The following is a 19,113-nucleotide window of genomic DNA, read 5'->3' on the forward strand; positions in this document are numbered from 1 at the left end:
GTGATTCAAAAAGGGGGGTGGTGATGGACAGAGTATCTGAATTAAGCAGAACACTCCTACCCAGTCAAAAGATCAGGGCTTGATCCATCACCGTTTTTTAGCTCACTGCACCATCCCAGTTCAGAACCTGGCTACATGCAAATTAGTCTGTCCCTGGCCCAGTGCATCATGGGAACAGGGCAGACCAAACTACCAAGCCAATTCTTTACTGTAAAGGAAACAAGCTTCCGGGGACCGGTTTCTGGCATTACAGCCGTCTTCGGCCCGGCTTGCTTGAATCCTGATGGTGCAGTGAGCAAGGGACTCACATCTGAGCATACCCTTCCACACTTGTGGTGGCCAAAACGATTCAAAAAGGGGGGTGGTGATGGACAGAGTATCTGAATTAAGCAGAACACTCCTACCCAGTCAAAAGATTAGGGCTTGATCCATCACCGTTTTTTAGCTCACTGCACCATCCCAGTTCAGAACCTGGCTACATGCAAATTAGTCTGTCCCTGGCCCAGTGCATCATGGGAACAGGGCAGACCAAACTACCAAGCCAATTCTTTACTGGAAAGGAAACAAGCTTCCGGGGACCGGTTTCTGGCATTACAGCCGTCTTCGGCCCGGCTTGCTTGAATCCTGATGGTGCAGTGAGCAAGGGACTCACATCTGAGCATACCCTTCCACACTTGTGGTGGCCAAAACGATTCAAAAAGGGGTGGTGGTGATGGACAGAGTATCTGAATTAAGCAGAACACTCCTACCCAGTCAAAAGATCAGGGCTTGATCCATCACCGTTTTTTAGCTCACTGCACCATCCCAGTTCAGAACCTGGCTACATGAAAATTAGTCTGTCCCTGGCCCAGTGCATCATGGGAACAGGGCAGACCAAACTACCAAGCCAATTCTTTACTGGAAAGGAAACAAGCTTCCGGGGACCGGTTTCTGGCATTACAGCCGTCTTTGGCCCGGCTTGCTTGAATCCTGATGGTGCATTGAGCAAGGGACTCACATCTGAGCATACCCTTCCACACTTGTGGTGGCCAAAACGATTCAAAAAGGGGGGTGGTGATGGACAGAGTATCTGAATTAAGCAGAACACTCCTACCCAGTCAAAAGATCAGGGCTTGATCTTTGAGAAAGTGGTATATTTGTGTAATTTGTGCCTGGCGTGTGATTGGCTGGTGAGCCTGGCCCAGAGTGCCTGGGCCTACTTGTGGATTGACTGTCTGGTCTGAGGGTGACAGGGGCTGCAGAGCCCCCAGGAGGTTGTCTGAGTCAGCCCGTGGATGAAAGGCAGCATCTGCTGCCAGGGAAGTGGGTGGAGATCGCACCTGATAGTGAGTGAGGCTGTGCCTGCCTGCCACAATGCTGGCTCCACCCCCCCGCTGGGCGACTGTCACCTCTGTCCCTGATACTGACAGGACTTCCCTATAATCAGTTCTAGCTGGTTCTCACACTGCCTGCACAAAGACTTCAAAGACTTTTCTGTGTATAAGAAGGGGCTGTGTCCCCTTCCAAAATGGTCTTGTTTTTGGACTTGAATCTGCCAGGGGCGTGCTGCTGCTTGGGCTCAGGGGAATCCCTTAGCCCTGCCCAGCCCCTGGACTCCTGATGGACCTTCCTGGACTCCTGGGGGACCCCTCTGCCTTGCTTGGGCTGATGGGGGGGACTTGGCTTTGCCCCCTGGGAATCTCTGGGACCTTTGGCAGCATGGAGAAGCTGCATTTCCTTTCAGATAACTTTTCCTTGCTTTTGCCAGGACTTATTTTAGCCTAAAGCACCTGGAAGCACTTCGTTTGCTGATCTAGCGCTAGGAGCGCTGTGGATGGTCCTTTAGCGCTAGGGAGCGCTTTATGGGCGAGTGCCGGTGCCCACCCGGGCACCTTTATTTAATTATTTTTATAGATGGGTGCCACCCCATTTATTTCATTGCCTAACGGGTGCTCACCCCGTTTCTACTTTTATTTTGGATTTCGAGGGTGCCCACCCCTCATTTTGCCACTTTGAATCACCGCCGCGGCCGGTCCGAAAACAGGAAGTCAGGCGGCATCGCGCCTGACTCTGGGCGGGACTTCCGGTTTGGAAAAGGAAGTCTCGCCGGCCGCCGAGCACTGATTGGGTGCCCGTCCGAGAAGAGGCAGGGAAGAGGAAGATGGCGGTGGCGGCTGCTGTGGGGCTCCCATGACCGAGAGGGAGCCCCGAGAGAGGGAAGCAGGGCGTTCGTGGCCGGTCCCCCGGCAGAAGAGGGAGACCGGAGATGAGACCGAGGGTAGTGGAGGCCGGCGTAAGCTTTCGCGGGGCTCCCATGTGGACGGGAGAGCCCCGCGGTGATGTGGTGGCTGCAGAGGCAGGCGGGGCTCCAGTGTCGTCGAGAGCCCCGCGCTTCCCTAAGGAGTCGTCCCTCAAGCACTGAGGAGCTTCGTGACTGCCCGCCTGCAATGAGGAGAGCCGGTGAGTGATATCGGCTGGGGCGGGCTCCATTGGGGCTACTGCTGGCGCGGGAGACGGGCGCAGAGTGTTGTTGCAATTAGGGCGGCCCCGGATGGCAGTGGGTCGCCCCAACGTTGTATAGAGCCTGCGATGCTCCCCTGAGGGCCAACCATTTTGTGTTTAGAGCCACGGAGGCTCTGGGGGCCATTTCTTTTAATTAGAGGGGGCGTCGGGCACATTGCCGGAGTCCGCCCCCCTCTTGCCCACGAGGTGTTGGTTCAGAGCTCGAGAGGCTCAGGGTGCCAGTTTGCATTTACGAGCCTTGAGAAGCTCGAGGACAAGTTCTTTGTTTTCAAAGCCTGAGGGCTCCATGGGGCCCATGTGTTTTAGAGCCTGTGTGGCTCCAACGTCTGGGGCATGTGAGATGCCCAGAGCCTGTGTGGCTCCAACAGTTGGCGCAGTTTGCGCCTAAGGGTCAGTGAGGGCCCTGCCACAGTTTTGCTGAGTTCCCAGCTGCCCAGCAATTAGTGGGCAGCTGCACCGTTTAGGTCTTGGGATTTCACAGGTGCCCAGCAAGTAGTGGGCACCTGCACCGTTTAGGCCCCTGACATTGAGACACAGGGCATCCTAGCCCCAACAAGGCCAGTTGGCCTAGGGACTGCCACAGGTAGTGGCTTATGTGAAGTTTTGCGCAATGTGGTTACCTGCTATGTTTAGGATGGTAATTGCCTACTGTACGTTTTTGCGCTATTTGAATTGTGTCTTTCTTTCCCTGCGCTGCACCTCTGAATGTTTTAGGCGTCATGTGTCTCCTAGCGCTGCACCTCTGAATGTGTTTGTGATGCATCATGTGCTTTGTTCTTAACACCGCTGAATGTGTAGGTTTATGCATCATGTGTTTCCCTTTACTACTCCTCTGAATGTATATTTATGCATCATGGGTAATGTGTTGTGCTTATACCCCTAAATGCTGTGTGATACTTAGGTGGTTTTTCTTTTTTTAGTACAGGTGGTCCTAGTGAGGTCCTGGTCCCCTGCGTGACATTCTCCTAAGGTGGTTAGGGTTGCGTAGGTGGTACTTACCTGTTCCCTGTAGTTACTGGATGTGATTTATAACTGTTATAAATAATCCATGTGAATATTACCCGTGCCAGTTGGCACAATGTATATGTGTGGTTCTATCTGATATGTTTTGACAATACAAAAGTTATTTTAATATAACCTTGTGTGGAGTTCCTTTTGTGGTGTGCCTAGGATGTTGTTGCTGTTGTGTGCTGACGCAAATGCTTTACACATTGCCTCCGAGTTTAGCCTTACTGCTTGTGCCAAGCTACCAAGGGGGTGAGCAGGGGTTATCTTGGCGTGTGACTCCCTCGCCCTTACTAGAATGATGGTTTCTGCCTGGCTTTGGCATCAGCCTTAGCCTACCAGAAATAGCCAGTTCTAACATTGGTGGTCAGCGGTGCGGATTTGGACTTGTGTTTGCGCAGTGCCACAGCGACAGCTGGCTACATTACTAAACTCTGCATTTTTTAGATAGTCACATGTTTGGGATTATTGTTTATGATTTTGTTTTTCCTCAAGAGTGTCCTTTTCAAATTGTGTTCCTGCTCTTTATGTTTAGTGACAGATGAGAGAAAGTGAAAGGGCGGGACGCCAGTAGAGGGGGAGGTTCCCATAGATTAGGAATCCCTTGCTGGGTCCAGTGGCCAATCCTTTTCCTGTCCCTGTGTGGGTAGATGGAAGAAAGGGAGTGTGGAGGAGAAATGGCTTGCTTGGGAGGGTAGTTATCCCCTGAGTGTAGTGTGTGTGTGTCTGGATTCCCCAGTATGGTAGGATCCAGTGGTGGCAGCTTAAATGCGTCCAGTGCGTGAAGTCCCATTCCCAGTTCCCAGAGTATGGTGCCTGGTGCTCAGTAAGAGGGGTACAGGTTGAGAGTCAGGGGCAGTGAGGAACTGTCTCACCAGTCTGGAGGGGGAGTGTGTAGATGAGTGCTGTGTTGAACTGGAGGAGTTGGTGTGAGTTTTTTTTAAGGAGATTGCAGGTGAGGTGTACCTCTGGTGGTGTGCAGGAGGTCCTGCAGGGGCACTGGACACGAAGGTGGATGTCTGGCGGTGTGCTAGATGTCTTGCAGAGACATTAGGGAGTGATTCTAAAAGTAGTGGCTTGTGTATCTGATGATCCTGTGTAGGTGAAGAGGTTCATGTGTAGCCCAGCTAGGTCCCATTAGGATGGTAGGGGTGTAGGGGCTCACGTCCTGTCTCAGTGGAGGCGGAGTGAGTGTGGGATGGTGTGTCCCACGTTGGCCCGAAACCCTGTATCTGGGCCTGGAGGGTTCCCCAGGGAGCGCCAGGTCAGGTGCCTAGTCTGTACTTACAGCTCATTTGAGGAGGATCTTCCTGTGTCTAGAGGACGGGGAGTGTCTGTAACCAGAACTCCTGCGGTCCTGGTGTTGGGTAGTACCGCTCCTAAGCGGAGGGTGCAGAACTCTGGAAGGGGGTGCAGAGGGACGGTGTACTTCTGACCCCGGTGCAACCTGAGAGTTTAGATCCTAGGTTGGGAGATTAGGAAGCTTCCAGGTCAAGAGGAATCTCTACCAAGGTAGATCAGCTTAAGAGACTGAGGGGGCTGCCCTTGCTGTGTGTTCTGGGGCCCACCTGCAGTTTGTTGTTTCCACTAAGGTAGAGGAAAGGGGACTTTGCTGTGTGCTGTGTCCCCCCACCTGCTTGAAGAGGGACTGTGCTGTGTGCTTTGTACCTCAGGAGTGAAATAGTTTCCAGGTGGTAGACCAGTGATGGAGTGAGGTCCTGATCTGGTAGGAGAGTTGTGTTCTGGTGAGTGCTTCCCTGTGAGGGTGCTGTAGTGTAGTTCCTATTATCCCAATAGGCTCTGCGCATTGGAATAATACCTCCAATAGTATAGACCTAGACCAGACGTTAACTAGGTCTTCTACTGTCGATATTAGACTTAAAGTTTTGGGTTTGCCAGCTAGCTCAGAGTTCACTAGAAACTTTCTCGAATAGACAAGGAGGAGTTGAACCTCCCTGGATAGACAAGAAGGGATTTAGTTTCTGACAACCATAGAACATGACAACTTTGCTCTCCCCTAATCAAGAGTGTATCTCTAGAGTCGTGTGAAAACAAAAGACAACTTATTTTACTCAGTCAGTACGTGCATTCTTAGTTTCACCAGATTGTAGAGAAAAGGAAGAGACGGGCGTGTTCAATAAAAGATGTTATTTATTGATCAGTCTCTTTTCTCGTACAAGAGAAATGAATCGATATTATTGCAATACTTATGGTTAAGTAAAGTGCATACAATAAAAGCAGAAGTATAAAATAATACTGTAAAAACATTTATATGGTTTCTAAGCCATATGGTGGTTTAAAATGGATAAAATAGATACATACATATAAACATTTGACTAATCGTACTCAACTGGTGCTTCTAACCACGCCTACCCCAGTGTACCTGACCTAAGCCTAATACGTGGGCGGGGATAGAAAGTAGCAGTCTAAGTTAAGTTTGTTTTGCCAAGTGACTGATTCAAGAATTCTCTGCAAGGGGTTATTCAGTTCCGTACCTGAGGTCTAGGATGGTTGAGGGATAGTATCTCTCGTCTGAGGTCTCGATATTCCAAGCTGCCTGCAAGGGCTGCTCGGAAGCGCCGGAGCTGGATTTCTCGGCAGGAGAAAGGCCGCGTCTCGTTCTCAGCGCGTCAGGAAGGCGGGGCAGCTAGTGGGCTTCGCTCTCTGCTGGGCTTCGGGAAGTCTCGCTGCTCCAATCTCGTCACCACCGCGTGTGTTTGCTTAAGGCAATATCGGTAATATTTATACCTGTAAGGTGCCGAGATTGACGTAAGGATGGACATAGATACGTCAATAAGGATGTCATACGAGCTGGTCGTTAGCGCATTCTTTTACTGAAGTTCTCGGTGAAATCAAAACAATGGCCGCAGGGTTTTTCCCAGGTTGTCATAGGTTTGATTTGTTTTGAGAACTCCGTATGCCTTATCAGGGGCTGGAGGAATATTGCTTGCCTAATTAGATGGCAAGCGTTATGACCTAATCAGATAACGCGCTCCTGTGCCGTGGTCTGGCGTAATCAGATAACGGTTTCTGCATCATGGGATGGCTGCTAGTTAACTCGTTAACCAGAATAGGGTCAGGAATAGGGGGATCGATACAGAACCTATAGGAATGCATCACACCCACTCCACGCTAACTATGGCAGTATTTACGAATCTAGGCATAGTAAAACATACTGTAGAGTATTGTGTATACCTTACCACCCCAAAATACACATAATACATTTTGAAATTATGTAACATACGGGGAAAAAATAGTCATATGTACTATATGCACTCAAGCAGTAGAATAATGCTAAAATAATCACGCATATGTATACATTATTAGTAATTGAATATTAGAATTACACATGAAATGGCTCTTAATACAGAAGAAAAGTTTGAGACCACTTCATCACAGTTCAAAAATATTTATAAACATACCAGCGGGCAGCTAATGTCTATGAAGTTTCTAAAAATAGAAATTAGTTCTCTAAGAATAGTTCTTACTTTAAGCAGAAGAAAAGTGTCCCGTAAAATTTAACAAAAATATTTTGGGGCTGCTAAAAAAATTGCTGTCCGTGGACTGGAGGAAAAGTCGATCTTGCTACTTTATTATTAAAGTTGAAGGCCAAATTCAAGGTGTCGGGAACGCCGTGTGCTAGCTTGTTCAAGAGTCGTTATTTCTGCTCTGGTGAGAACATCATATCATTGAGACTGCTGAAAAAGCTGTCAACAGCTTCCTGTGAGAGTTCCACTAACTCGGAAAAGGATGTAACCATGCATTCATGTGCATGATTGTCTCCATTGACGTTTTGATTAGTATTGCTGACAGAAGGTTGTACCTGATCGATGCTGCTTTCATCTTGATCTTCACTACCCCTTAATCGTAGTGGTGAAGTTTCCACGAATGCCGTCATCAGGATTGGCAGCCGTTGAGGGCAGCACAATGCATGAGCCTTCACCGGACCCAACAATGTTTCTGCATCCATTGGCGCATCCGATTGTAGCGTCAGACAGGTGTCCAACACGCATTCTTCTCCGCACAGCATGCACCTTAATACAGGTAAAACACATCTTTGCCATATCGGCCGAAATGAAAGAAACCAAGTCATGTTCAGGTCTCTAAGCCGGGTTAGTCCCAGGATTTTTGATATCCGGTCCCGGTATCCAATGGCTCGGATTGTTTCTTCCCTTGTCGCAGGTGTTTTGTCTGTGACACGGTTTGCCATAACGAAATATAAGGACTAAGAATAGGATTCCTGCAATTAGTCCCAAAATGAGGGGAACTCCTCCAAAAATCGAAGTCTGGAAAAATACCCAGTATGGCTTTGAATGGTGTTAATGCCATCGAAAATACTGTCTTAAATACATTTGAGACTCCACTGGTATCAGAAATATTTAAGATTTCATTCAGGATTTCTGCGAAATGTATGGGGGAATTAGTTGATAACAATGAGTGAATCTCTGCAGTCGTCCTTGCGACTAGGAGATCATACGTTTCTTTTGATGACGTGAGCCTGGTCGGCGTCTGAAGAAGCACTGTTTTCATTCTGCTTAAAGTATCAACTCGAATAGAAGTAATTTTCAAGTGAGGCCATGCCCTTGCCTCCCTGTCTGGAAAGGAGCTGGGGAACAATAAGCGTCCACAGCACATGACCTTCGCAGTCGTACTAACGAGATAAGGAACCCCGGGCAGTAGACTACAACATCTGCGATCCACAATTAGAATGTAACTCCCGTTATAGAGTCTTTTAAAGAATGGTTCTATCTCTGTTGCAGGTGTGCCTAGCTGGTGACATGAAAGGTTATTTGAGTTCCCTTCACAGGCTCCATGCAAACTAATTCCATTACACAGAAGTGTACCGCTTAGTGACATCGCACAATTATTGCCACTAAGAAACACTTTCTGTCCTTTATTACTGACACATGCATGTGAATAGGGCAAGTTCCATGTTGTCTTAATGTACCCTTTTCCCAATTTTTCGTACATGCCAGCCTGTATATATTTTTGGCAGTATTGAAACCTGAAAGTAGATATCGGAATATTAATTATCCCATGTATTATCCATTCAATGACAGGTCGTTCTGACATTGTCAATGGTAATCTCTCGAGTTTCTCAATGCTCAGGATTGTATAATCAGCACCCTTTTGTGCCATACTGATCTGTTTATCAGTAAGGTTAAAGATAGTGAATAGTGACGTTGTGTTGATTAAACGCCAAGGCACATAGCCTGAACGCAGGTTTTGTTACGTCCAGCCAAGCTGTACAATAGAACGCAATTGAGACTGACCGTGTTGTAACAACAGTAAGTCTTGCGATATTATGTTGATTGCTGATGACACAATGCTGTCCAATGAAAAGATTCTGGAGGACAGAGTCATTAACCCATTGTCCACTACAGAGAGCGATTTTTCCAAATGAATACGGTCAATTTCCCGTATACTTTCTGCTGTCTCAATTTGAGTTATCTTCCAGGCCTCATTGTAAGCTGCATATATAGAGGCTGCTATGAAGCGTTTTTGACGCTGTTTGCGTGGTCCCATAATGAAATCACGCAAGTCAGCACCATCAGTAAGTAAAGTTAGGTGTTGCTTAATTTCTGTCAGTGTGGAAGTTTTTAGCCAATGAAGGCAGAGTTTGCCCACACTGTAGGTGGTGATTATCCCTGGGTGTTGTCTTTGGGAATATCTAGGGTCTGGCCTGGTCAATGTGAACCCCTGTGTTTTGTTCAGGAATCTGTCTTGACAGTTATTAGTATCTGTGGGCCAGATTAACCATTGTTTCCAATCAGGATTTGTTCTGTTTTGGTTTAATACATAGTTTACGTCTATCTCTTCATCTGCAGAGTTATTGCTGTTCATTGTTGGTTTTGGAATAGACGGTTTATTTAAGTCTTTGATTTTGGCTAATCCAAGACAGGTAGTTTGTTGAATAGTTTCATTCAAGAATATAATTTGTTCTGGTGGTTGTAGCAGTACATACTATCATAATTAGATGAACCCTGCAAATAATCATGTTTGGTAAATTTAGCAGACATCACTAGATCAGACATCATGTTATTAATACTTTCAAAGTCCCAATCATCAGCAAATGAGTTTGGTTTTACAAAGTCACTCAACGAGATCTTGATTTGGTGTGGATATTTGAGGATCTCTACCGGACCATAAATTTCATAGTCAGTATTGTCCCATGCTACCCCACCCGGTATAGGATTGGCTGTGAAATTGACTGAAGAAAGTTCTCTTTTCTTGACGTGTGAAGACGTGTGTGGCTTGAGGATCAAGTTGATGTTCTGGCTTGCTGTGTCCATTTTAGCATATTTTCCCTCAATGAAGCGTCCCAAACATAGTATCATGATGAGCCAAAGTATCAGGATAAATACACCAAATGACACCCAAAATTCAATCCACGGAGAAATCAGATAGGTTTCTTTCAGCTGTTTCAAAAGTTCCTTAGCTTTATCTTTAAAAGTTTTTGTTGATGGTTGTGTCTTTGATTCACTTAGATCTTCAGAAGAATCTTCAAAGTTGATGAAGTAGCCGGATGCCGTTCTGTCTATTGTTCCAATTGCTTCAGGATTACTGTTTCTTGCAGCTTCAGCATATTCATTTGTTACTTCATTGTAGGTTGGTGTGTCTCTACTAAATGTTTTTATTTGGGTTTTCAGAGGTGTGAGTTCCATTGCATTATTGCATAGTCCTTGTTGTTGTTCTGTAGGCTTTTCGAATGTGATTAGCCTTTTAGTTAGCACCTCTGTTCTTGTAGCAAACCTTGGTGTTCTACTACTTATCGGGAGTCCACTTGGCCTACTGTTTGTTATCGGCCACATGATTGTGGTTTTACCAGGTCGATGGATACAACTCGGTTCTCCTTTTTACCAGCAAGCGGCGGTAGTACAACTGATCTTGTCCCGTTGATGGACAAGACAGGAACTGCTTTTCTGTAAGAAGGCCCAAATTCCTTCTTTACCGCGATCTTTTCTCTGACTAGATCCCCGACTTTTGGAATCCAGACAGGTCTTGCTGGGACAGGTGGTGGTTCTTCAGTGGTTGTTGGCTGCTGTTTCAACTTTATGTTGCTCAGGTCTTTTCTTGTTTCGTTTAAGTCCTGTAAAATAGCCAAACGATCTTTGATATCAAAGCTTTTTTCTTTTACCACTGAAGTCTGACTGTCAAGATCTAAGACTAGCATCCTAGTTCCAAACAGTAATTCGTACGGACTGAATCCCCTCAGAGAATTTCTTGGCAAGTTGTTGGACACTTATTAGATGTTTGACCCACCCAGCTCCCAAACCTAATACCTTTGCTGTTATAGATTGCTTTAAGTCACGGTTTTTTCTTTCAACAATTCCGTTTCCCTCGGGATGAAATGGACAAGAATACCGCAATGTAACGCCCATGCTGACCATGGCCTCCTTATAAGCTCTAGAGATAAAAGCAGGATCCTGGTCCGAATGCAGCATGCCAATTGCGTATGTGCCGATAAAGACTCGCAAATCTTTTATAACAGTTCTGGCGTCAGCCGTTCGCTGGGGCCACATCCACATGAATCTCGTGCATGAATCCACTGCGACCAAGATATATTTATAGTTACCATCCCTTTGTAAGGGACCACAGTGGTCCATGTAAACACAGGCTAATGGTTTATCCGAGATTAGAAGGGGCGTCTGTGCTGGTCGTCTCACTGTTGATACTTTCATTTTTTGACATATTTCACATTCTAGAACATAGTTCCTGGTTTGTCTTCTCATTTGTGGCCACCAGTATCTCTGTTTTAATAACGATACTGTGGCTGAGACGCCAGCATGTACAGAAGCAAGTCCTTCGTGTGCCGCTATGATGAGTCCTAACCTATGTTCCATGTTTGGAATTACTCTATCCCCCACTCCAGGGATTCGAGCAAATAGAACGTTATTTGCATCAGTTATGTATGAGTACTTTACTGGAAAGCCTTTCGGGAGTGTTTCTATCGCATCTTTTACTGTAGCGCTGACAGCTTGTAATATATCGCTGTCTATTTTTGTTTTTGACCGAGTGATGGCAGCTACGGAAGCCGTTTGCACAGCTGCCTTCGCGGCCTCATCAGCCAATGAATTCCCTGCAACGTGAACGCCATCACGTTGATGACTCAGTGTATGCATCACGTGAGTCTTTGGTAGTTCCTTTTGTAAAAGAACTACTTGTTCCCAAAGCATTTTATGCTTGATTGTGCCTCCTTTTGCATCCTTAAAACCATTCTGAAGCCAGATCTGTAAGTATTCATTGTAAGACTGAACGCAATAATACGAGTCACACACTATGAGTGTGGGGAATTCTCGATCCGTATTTTCAAGCGCCATCTTGAATGCTAGTAGTTCTGCTCGCTGAGCTGTACAATCTCCTAGAGATTGTGTTTTAGTGACCGCTGGTTTGAATTTCCCATCGTGCCAGCGACCTTTTACAATCGCACACGCAGCACTGTAAGCTTGTTTACCTCCTACTGCGGGTTGTGCTGATCCGTCTGTATATATTATACAGCCGTAATGTTCTAGAGGCAGAATTTCGGTCGGCGGTGGACATTCGAATTCGTATTGGAGAAACTCTTGTGTTTTTAAGTTAGGATCAAATTCGTATGCCACGTCTGTTGCAGCAAGAGAATTAGCCCATTGAATCCATCTCGGATGGAGCGCTTTAGCATTCGGTATGCTTGCTTTTGTTACAGCCTCTAGGGCTGGTATCGGTGTAACGATTATTATTCGTTTACCTTGTGAAAGGGCTCGTTCTTTTGCTATAGCTTTCTGTGTTGCAGTAAGAATTTTTTCCATTGGGCTAAATTTCATTTCAGCTTTAGTGTACAAGTGTGATTTGAATGCAATTGGTACCTTTTCTCCCTCATTCGAGGTCAGGTATGTGAATCCGCATCTTCCTGGGATGACTCGAATCACAAGGTTGCGTGTGTTATCACGTGTTTCTAATTTTGTTTTAACTAACATATCTGTTTGTAAGGATCTCAGAATTTCTGTGTGTTTTTGAGTCCAATTTGATTTTTTTAAATCTGGTTTTATTAGATCATAAAGGGGTTTGACCCTTTCTGCGTAATTTGCAATGTATGTTCTTCCGAAATTTAGGAAGCCTAGAATTGACTGTAGGTTTTTTAGTGTTCTAGGTGCTTGGAGTACGGCACATTTCTCTAGGAAATTGTCAGCCAGGCTTTTGCCTTCACTTGATAATTCATATCCTAAGAACAGGACGGTTAGATGGGCAATTCTAGATTTTTTAAAGTTGAATTTGTAACCCTCTGCTGCGAACCCAAGTATTATGGTGTTCACTCTCTTCAAGTGAGTATCCAAGTCATCGTCTGTTAGGTATATGTCATCGACATAAGATAATGCTTCGTCATCATATGTTTGTAGTAACTCTGTTACCCTCGCTGAGAATACTCCTGGGCTGTTCTTGTACCCCTGGGGTAACCGACAGAATTCTTTTTGAGCGCCATTTATTGAGAACGCTGATAAGTATCTGCTCTCTGGTGCTATATTTTGACAAAACAATCCATTAGAGATGTCTAATGTTGTTTTATATTTTTTGCGCACTATGTTATTTATTAGTGCAGCACTATGCGAGTTTTGTACTGCAAAAGTTTTGCAACACGAGTTAAGGTGTCTGTAATCCAAAACTAGACGATATGAATTGTCTGGTTTGGAGACAGGAAACAAAGGGTTGTTCATTTGTGAGGTGCAAGTTTCAATCACCCCCTGGTATTCTAGTTGATCTAGAATTTCTTTTACCTGTTTTTTAGCTTCTTGCTTGATTGGATACTGCCTTTGTGCAGTAGGTTGTGATTTTAACTGGATTTTGTGAGGAGGAGAGTCCTCATCCCATCCTACATGATTTTTATATAAAGCAGGAGCCTGAGCTACTGCCCACTTTCTTGCAAGTGTATATTTTTTATGAATTGGAATATGATTTGAGAAGGCAGGCATAATTATTTCTTCACCATGTGGGCACTCCCTGAGGAACTCTGGTGGCCAGTCTTTTTCAGCTAGAAGGATGTCATAGCCCTTGGAGAGATTATCCCAAAAAAGGCCCCTTATTTTCCTAGTCTTATCCCCTTCTATACGTAAAGTTATTTCATATATTTTGTGAGGTTTGCTAACTCTGGTGTCTGCAGTTTCCACCTGAATGTATTCATTCGTGTCCACTGTCTCCAGATGATTCATAAGGACTTTGCGTGCTATGCTCACTTCTGCTGCGCTGTCTAGCATTGTCTGAGCCCACTCTCCGTTTTTCAGCTGTGTCCTCAGTATTCTCGGCATTGTTGAATACTTTAATACTGGCTACCTTCTTTTTTGGAAACTGTAATTTTTTATTTGGATGAGCAGGTTCCTTGTCTTTGGACTTGACGTGCCCTTCTCCTGGGTTCCGATCGTCCTCTTCTTTCCGATTTCTGCGAGGAAGTCTGAAAAGATTGAGAGGGACGTGTATCAAAATCTTGATATCTATCCGGTTTCTTTATGTTATCCCTATTTCTAAGGTTGTATTTTTTCACAGAGGGCTCCCTTTGGGGAGACTTGGGTCCTTGGTCCGGAGATCTTTCTCTCCGCCGAGGAGACCTTCCTCTGGACTGGAATCTCTTTTCTTTTGGATTGGATTGTTTGTTTCCATCCCAGTTCTTCTTTTGACTGTTTAGATTATTTTTAATAAATATTTTTTCAGGACTTTCAATTAGCTTTACTGGTATTCCACCCAAACTATCTCTACCTAGTTCTTCATAGGATTTTTCTATAATTCTGGCAATTTCAGCTGGTTGGTCTGCTATATCTGTCTCTTTTAACCTCTGGCGGATCGCCACATTCGCTGCTTCTCCTTTTATGTTGGCTAGTAATATTGCCGAGACCTGCTTGAAGTCTTTTAGTAATTTCATACCAAGAGTTAAAGCGGGTTCTGGACCGTATTCGTCTTGAATTTGTTTTAGCACATCTGGTATTACTGACATGGATGGAACTTCATGTGTTTTTGTGTAAATGGAAGCAAAGACTGTACCCCAAGTGTCACAGTCCTCCACGTGTTGTGCGATTCCCATTGGAAGACAGATAGTCAGAATCCTGTGTTTATCCACAGGGGTGGTGTCTGGAAACACCGCCTCTATTTGGGTGATTTTTTGTGCTAACCAGAATGGTATTTGTTCCCGTTTAGCTGGTACTTTACCTAGGCAGGACTGTATGTTCTGTGGTGTAATTTTATTTGTGTTCCCCTGATGAGGGGTCAGCTGTGGGATTTTAACTACAGGTTGGATGGTTGAAGTCCGCATTATATATTGGACTAGTTGTCTATATATTTTAATTAATTGTTTTAGTTGTACTAAAACATCTGCTGCAGACATTCTTTCGATGTCTGGATGTGGTGTGTATCCGGCTAGGACCGGCCAAGTTGCTCCTGGTCTACCTAGTGGACCGAGCCTGGTGATGTGATTATTATGTTTTAGGGCGCCATTAAACAAGAGCAGATGCTCTTGGAATTTGAGTGGTACTTCCACTTCCTCGAAAGGAGTGTAGGTATCCGGAGGTTCCTCTATTTTATAACAGTGGAACTCCTTTGTTACAGCATTTGCTGCTGGAAAGTTTATCCATGAATAGAATACCTCTGTCTGCCGATATTCGTGTGCCTCAATTACGAATATGACTGTACCACCTCTTGGTGTCAGTCCATTGTCTATAAGTTTTAACGTTATAGATCTTCTTATGTTGACCGGGATGAGTATTATATCCGGGTCTGCTTCTTGCATAGTATTATCAGCTGCTATTACTTCAGCTGCTACTCTAGCTATCTCTCTTTCATCATCACTGTCTGGCATTTTACTGTCAGGATGGTTATTCTGTTTGTTTGCAGATCAGGTTTCTTATGGAAACAAAGATGAGATGCACAATATTTTGGAACAGTGTATCCTTCAACGTTGATTAAACCAAGAACCATACATAGGAGTTCCCTCCTGCGAGGTTTGGCGGATTTTACCTCTCACCCACTCCAGACGTCTTTGGAGTATTATGGGAAAAAGGGGTCTGAGTGACAAAGCACGACTGAGTTACTCTAAAGTCTTGCGTTAGTTTTATCGCCTATCCAAACACGTTGGGCGCCATGTAGTGTAGTTCCTATTATCCCAATAGGCTCTGCGCATTGGAATAATACCTCCAATAGTATAGACCTAGACCAGACGTTAACTAGGTCTTCTACTGTCGATATTAGACTTAAAGTTTTGGGTTTGCCAGCTAGCTCAGAGTTCACTAGAAACTTTCTCGAATAGACAAGGAGGAGTTGAACCTCCCTGGATAGACAAGAAGGGATTTAGTTTCTGACAACCATAGAACATGACAACTTTGCTCTCCCCTAATCAAGAGTGTATCTCTAGAGTCGTGTGAAAACAAAAGACAACTTATTTTACTCAGTCAGTACGTGCATTCTTAGTTTCACCAGATTGTAGAGAAAAGGAAGAGACGGGCGTGTTCAATAAAAGATGTTATTTATTGATCAGTCTCTTTTCTCGTACAAGAGAAATGAATCGATATTATTGCAATACTTATGGTTAAGTAAAGTGCATACAATAAAAGCAGAAGTATAAAATAATACTGTAAAAACATTTATATGGTTTCTAAGCCATATGGTGGTTTAAAATGGATAAAATAGATACATACATATAAACATTTGACTAATCGTACTCAACTGGTGCTTCTAACCACGCCTACCCCAGTGTACCTGACCTAAGCCTAATACGTGAGCGGGGATAGAAAGTAGCAGTCTAAGTTAAGTTTGTTTTGCCAAGTGACTGATTCAAGAATTCTCTGCAAGGGGTTATTCAGTTCCGTACCTGAGGTCTAGGATGGTTGAGGGATAGTATCTCTCGTCTGAGGTCTCGATATTCCAAGCTGCCTGCAAGGGCTGCTCGGAAGCGCCGGAGCTGGATTTCTCGGCAGGAGAAAGGCAGCGTCTCGTTCTCAGCGCGTCAGGAAGGCGGGGCAGCTAGTGGGCTTCGCTCTCTGCTGGGCTTCGGGAAGTCTCGCTGCTCCGATCTCGTCACCACCGCGTGTGTTTGCTTAAGGCAATATCGGTAATATTTATACCTGTAAGGTGCCGAGATTGACGTAAGGATGGACATAGATACGTCAATAAGGATGTCATACGAGCTGGTCGTTAGCGCATTCTTTTACTGAAGTTCTCGGTGAAATCAAAACAATGGCCGCAGGGTTTTTCCCAGGTTGTCATAGGTTTGATTTGTTTTGAGAACTCCGTATGCCTTATCAGGGGCTGGAGGAATATTGCTTGCCTAATTAGATGGCAAGCGTTATGACCTAATCAGATAACGCGCTCCTGTGCCGTGGTCTGGCGTAATCAGATAACGGTTTCTGCATCATGGGATGGCTGCTAGTTAACTCGTTAACCAGAATAGGGTCAGGAATAGGGGGATCGATACAGAACCTATAGGAATACATCACAGTGCGGAAACCCAGAAGTAGAGTTAGGGTGGGGCATTCTTGCCCGTAACCTCTGGTGAGCCTGAGGGTATGGTCCCTAGGTTGAAGGATCAGTGGTAGTTGTAGCTACACTGAGAGAGAGAGTGGAGAATGGCTATTGTGTGCCAGGGGTTACTGCCCCCCACTCTGTGGATTGGTTAGGACCTGTGATATTTGGATGGCCTAGGGCCTGGTCCTGGCTGTGGATGACTAGTGTGTACCAGTGGGGTACCCTAGTTGTGCCAGAAAGCTTTTGTTGAGAGAAATCTATGTGGGTTCAGAGTGGTGAAAAACCGGAGGGTGTCCCTGCCTTGCGGGCCCGTGTCCGTGTTTGGCCGCCCAAAGCAAGGAAGCCCATCAGTGGAGTGATTGGTCTACCCTGCGTTTTGGCTGGAAGGGGGTTGCGTTGGACCTGGCTCTTTTTGGCAGGTTCACTCCGAAACCTTTTTTTTGGTGCTTTTTCCTAGCCTGTTTCTGGAACCTAGTGTTGATGGTTTTAGGCCTTTGCGCACTTTTTCACTGTGGTACAGTGTAAAGTGCGTGTGCTCTCTGTGTATGTGTAGTGAGTGACCTGCCCTCCCATAGGCATGAATGGGGAATATGTATGCCCATGGTAGTTTCTGATGTGTGGGGAGTGCAGGGTCAAGTTTGATATGTGCGAACTCGTGAGATTAAATGCTGCGTAATGGTGTATGCGGCATGGTTGTGTCTAGTCTAGAAGTGCCACTTTGAGAAAGTGATTCAAAAAGGGGGGTGGTGATGGACAGAGTATCTGAATTAAGCAGAACACTCCTACCCAGTCAAAAGATCAGGGCTTGATCCATCACCGTTTTTTAGCTCACTGCACCATCCCAGTTCAGAACCTGGCTACATGCAAATTAGTCTGTCCCTGGCCCAGTGCATCATGGGAACAGGGCAGACCAAACTACCAAGCCAATTCTTTACTGGAAAGGAAACAAGCTTCCGGGGACCGTTTTCTGGCATTACAGCCGTCTTCGGCCCGGCTTGCTTGAATCCTGATGGTGCAGTGAGCAAGGGACTCACATCTGAGCATACCCTTCCACACTTGTGGTGGCCAAAACGATTCAAAAAGGGGGGTGGTGATGGACAGAGTATCTGAATTAAGCAGAACACTCCTACCAAGTCAAAAGATCAGGGCTTGATCCATCACCGTTTTTTAGCTCACTGCACCATCCCAGTTCAGAGCCTGGCTACATGCAAATTAGTCTGTCCCTGGCCCAGTGCATCATGGGAACAGGGCAGACCAAACTACCAAGCCAATTCTTTACTGGAAAGGAAACAAGCTTCCGGGGACCGGTTTCTGGCATTACAGGCGTCTTAGGCCCGGCTTGCTTGAATCCTGATGGTGCAGTGAGCAAGGGACTCACATCTGAGCATACCCTTCCACACTTGTGGTGGCCAAAACGATTCAAAAAGGGTGGGGGGGTGGTGATGGACAGAGTATCTGAATTAAGCAGGACACTCCTACCCAGTCAAAAGATCAGGGCTTGATCCATCACCGTTTTTTAGCTCACTGCACCATCCCAGTTCAGAACCTGGCTACATGCAAATTAGTCTGTCCCTGGCTCAGTGCATCATGGGAACAGGGCAGACCAAACTACCAAGCCAATTCTTTACTGGAAAGGAAACAAGCTTCCGGGGACCGGTTTCTGGCATTACAGCCGTCTTCGGCCCGGCTTGCTTGAATCCTGATGGTGCAGTGAGCAAGGGACTCACATCTGAGCATACCCTTCCACACTTGTGGTGGCCAAAACGATTCAAAAAGGGTGGTGGTGATGGACAGAGTATCTGAATTAAGCAGAACACTCCTACCCAGTCAAAAGATCAGGGCTTGATCTTTGAGAAAGTGGTATATTTGTGTAATTTGTGCCTGGCGTGTGATTGGCTGGTGAGCCTGGCCCAGAGTGCCTGGGCCTACTTGTGGATTGACTGTCTGGTCTGAGGGTGACAGGGGCTGCAGAGCCCCCAGGAGGTTGCCTGAGTCAGCCCGTGGATGAAAGGCAGCATCTGCTGCCAGGGAAGTAGGTTGAGATCGCACCTGATAGTGAGTGAGGCTGTGCCTGCCTGCCACAATGCTAGCTCCACCCCCCCCGCTGGGCGACTGTCACCTCTGTCCCTG

Source organism: Lissotriton helveticus, chromosome 5_1, assembly GCF_964261635.1.
Source record: "Lissotriton helveticus chromosome 5_1, aLisHel1.1, whole genome shotgun sequence".
NCBI lineage: Eukaryota > Metazoa > Chordata > Amphibia > Caudata > Salamandridae > Lissotriton > Lissotriton helveticus.